Source organism: Formica exsecta, unplaced genomic scaffold (assembly GCF_003651465.1).
Source record: "Formica exsecta isolate Colony F162 unplaced genomic scaffold, ASM365146v1 scaffold337, whole genome shotgun sequence".
In the NCBI taxonomy this organism is placed as follows: Eukaryota; Metazoa; Arthropoda; class Insecta; order Hymenoptera; family Formicidae; genus Formica; species Formica exsecta.
Window position 1 is genome coordinate 59,597 of NW_021850624.1, and position 3,867 is coordinate 63,463.

Here is a 3,867-nt window from a genome sequence, read left to right on the forward strand (position 1 = left end):
GGGGGGTATCTGAGACGAAGATAATGCTGAAAACTTGTAGCCCTCACACATGGCACGCCCTACGAGCGTAGATAATCTCCTGATTCATTATTTCGTTGCATTAGCCACCAGTTCGAGATAAGAAGAAGCCTGCCATGTTTTACCATGCACATTCTTATCCTCTTGCAACCTTCGGGCAAGATGTCCAATCGTATATTACATTTTCACTTTTCTTCGCTTTTGTTTATTACTATTTTTTATTCTTACTTTTTTTTATCCATTCCTTGAAAAATTGTAATAACTTGAAGCTATGAAAACATAATTATGATATTTAATTTAATTTCGATAAAGAAAAAAATTATTCCAATTTTCAATGTAGCTTTAATACATCTGCTTTATTCTTTATTACGTGTCAACAACACATGCAAAGTTACAAATGCACCTTTGCATTCTGCCCTATTTACATCCATAATACAGTGTAAAACATATTTTCCATGCCGTTGGCTTAATTAAGATACAGATACGTAGCGATAAGCTTTTGCTAAGAGACTTTCTGTCAGTTGAAATACATTTTCCCTGGGGAACTTTTACGCGTGTTATCGTGGATGTAGTCAGAGACAAAGGATATAACAAAAATTGACGCGGATTACATTCTCCAAAATTACAGAAAATATAGAAATCGCAAATGCGGAAAAAAGAAATATATATATATACAATGATTATGGCTAGATTAGAATAAATAATAAAAAAGTGAGAAAACGCGTTTTTATTTTTCGTCTTTTCCAATGCTATTATAATCCAGCACGATCAAGGAAGTTAGTAACATAGAGTGGGTAGCAGGTAGAAATAACGTCGTACTGCACGCTAGGGTTCAAGAAATAGATCTTTGTGATATTCTAAAAAGATATAGATATCTTCACAAAAAGAAAAAGAAAAAAAAAACTATAGGTAGAAAAGAAAAAATTTGAATGAATTGTGCAACTATATACGTTTGCGTTACATATATTAATAATTAAGATTTGAGTAATTTTAAAAATTCATAAACATTAATTACTCATATCTACTTTAATCTAGAAAAGCAGATACTTTGTATTTTAAGTTTATAAACTATTCAATTCGTACGGAATTTTTTTATCTGTGGTCTGTTATTTGACATGCGGCGCAATGCTTGCGCGCACGTCAGATTTAATTAGATTAATTGAAAATAAAAATAAATGTGACGAAAGAGAGAGAGAGAGAGAGAGTGATAATTTCTAGAATGATTAATTATACTCTTGTTATCAAAATTATAATAGCGGAGTGTTTTTTATTGTTCAAGAAACAAGTTTAAAGCCTCGGCTTTGTTACTAATGAATCGGAGAAAACAGCCACGCGTAATGATATCCTTGCACGTACTCCACGTACTTCATTAATTAACCGCACGGCGAGATGAATGCGGATAAAAAAAGATAGACATTTGATATTCGAAAACGTGGGTGGCTTTTATCGCGCGGTTAAGTCTGGCATTACTTACATTCGTGCAAAATTATAAACTTGATGTCTGTGTCATCTATCACGATTATTGGCAAAGATCGAGCTTATTGTTTCTGCGATGCTGCGAATAAAATGCTCATTAATAATAATTGAAAATTACAAAGTCGAATTATTTTATTGTATCAAAGATCTATTGGAATTTACAAAGGAATAATTTAAATGCATCAATTTATTGTATCCGGTCAATGAAAATATCATTTTGTACAAACAAGGTAAGTTAACTAACATTTACATCAGCCAAAGTCATTTCATTTAGATGCGGCATAACATAGTTGCGTCTGGAAATTTTAAAAATACAGATGTGTTTCTGCATGCCTGTATGTTGAATGTATTATATTCATGGGAACTTTTGAATAAGGAAAACTATGATGAGATAATACATGCACATTATATTATCTCTTTAATATCAAAATACAATCATAGTTCTTTTCATTGTTTTGACATAAATACAACACACAAGTGTTTTGTTAAAAAATTTTGTAAAATAATGTTTTTTACTGAAACTCTCTTCATAGTCACTGTAAATTGACACGTAACTGGAATTCACGATTGGAATTCATCACGAATTTACGACGCATGGCGGTTTTTATTTTTATACATTGCCGATATCCATTTAAATTAGTTCGCAAACTTTAATTTATTCCTTTCATGGAACATGATTCCACTGCTGCTTTATAAACTAGCTGTACCCATTTGACAATGGAGATTATGGCATGACAAGCGTTTTCGTTTTCCGAAAAGCTGTTATAGAGAAACGGTAGATTTTTAAATTACTAATATTGGAATTTCTGTCAGCTTTCATTTGGATTATAAAGTAAGAATTATTTATTGCATTTTCCTGCACATATCAGATTAAGAATGACGGTTGTTCCAAGATACATTTTTTTTGAAATTTTGATTTATATTATAAATTAAAACTTGTTTGCATATTAAATTTAACAGTATCTAAGCAGGCAAATCTTATTTTTGTGCATATATTTGCGTCAATTTGTTAAATAAATATATTAAAACTTTTTTTACTAGTTTTACTAGTTTAATTTTCACGATTTTTTGCTTGCTGCTATATACAGGAATTTTGCTTTAATGCTTTAAAAATTAAAGAAAATGTCCATGCAAGCGTTACAGAAAATATCAAAAAATTGGGACAGAGATTTTTAATGGTTTACACAGTAAAAACAGAATCTTAATATGTATTAAAATTTAATTGGGGAAAAATATTAAATGTAGGAAAAAATATTAAATGTTATATTTTATACCAAAAAGAAATTATAAAACAATATCATGAATTAAATAAAAAGTTTTTCATTAAGAATTAAATTGTCACCATTTATATGGCGGGAAATGCGATAATTCTATGTGATATTTTCATTCTTATAATTTTTCTTGATACGATATTATATATAAATATATTAGGCGATATTATATATACAAATTGCATTCATGTAATTTTTTTTATGGGTACATATATTGCAGTATAGGAGATAATACAGGTATTATTGTTTTGAAACAATGGAAAAGAAGTAATACGCTTTTCTCGTGATATCGCGACCGATCGATCGAACAACTATAAAAATTGCAAATCGAAATGCAGAAAAGTTTCTGCGAATCACAAGGAAAGGGCCATGGAACGCGCGATTATTCATACGCGCCGATTCATTTATGAACTTTCGGATGGACCAAATGACGCTTTCATTTACGCTCCCGTGTACCAATAAGCGCGAGTGCACTTTTCATTCTGTTTGTGAAATTTTAATACGGTTGATTCAGCGGTACAGAGTAAAATGACAAATTTATCATCTCCGCCTTTGCTGTGCAATATATTCTCACATTTGACACGATTTTGTTATAAGATTTTAATGATATCAACTGTCTCTAAAAAAAAATTAAATAAATAAAACACGTAATCTAACATTCTCAATTAATAAATAACACGATTCTTTTTTTCTAATAACATTTGACTATGATAACTTAAGAAAGACACGTAAAATTGATTGAAAACCGATTCTATGCGTGTGTATGTGTTTGACTGCGAAATTTCCATGCGATATCTTCCTATCAGAATGGAAAGATAACAATGAAAGAGACAAAAGAATGTTAACTTTTTCGATTTTTAAACTTAAATATTCTCAATCTAAAATTATATTCTGGATTGTATTATGCAAATTATTATATTGTAATCATAATTCTTCGTTGTCCGAAACCAGCGGCAGCCGAACTAAATCGCAGGCCGAACGCGGTTTTCACATTTTTCATCGCACATTTTGTAAATTCCCTAATTTCCGACCACGTGTGTGTAACTCGCGCGTATACTCAAAAGCGATTTATTTTATAATCTAATTATTATATGATAAATTA

At 30.3% G+C, this 3,867-nt stretch overlaps 1 protein-coding gene across 3 annotated transcripts in view; it reads left to right on the forward strand.

Annotated features, from left to right (window-relative positions):
- The window catches only part of LOC115238434 (SAM and SH3 domain-containing protein 1-like), a 309,609-nt gene that overhangs the window by 2,066 nt on the left and 303,676 nt on the right, over positions 1–3,867 (forward strand). The window lies entirely within an intron of this gene.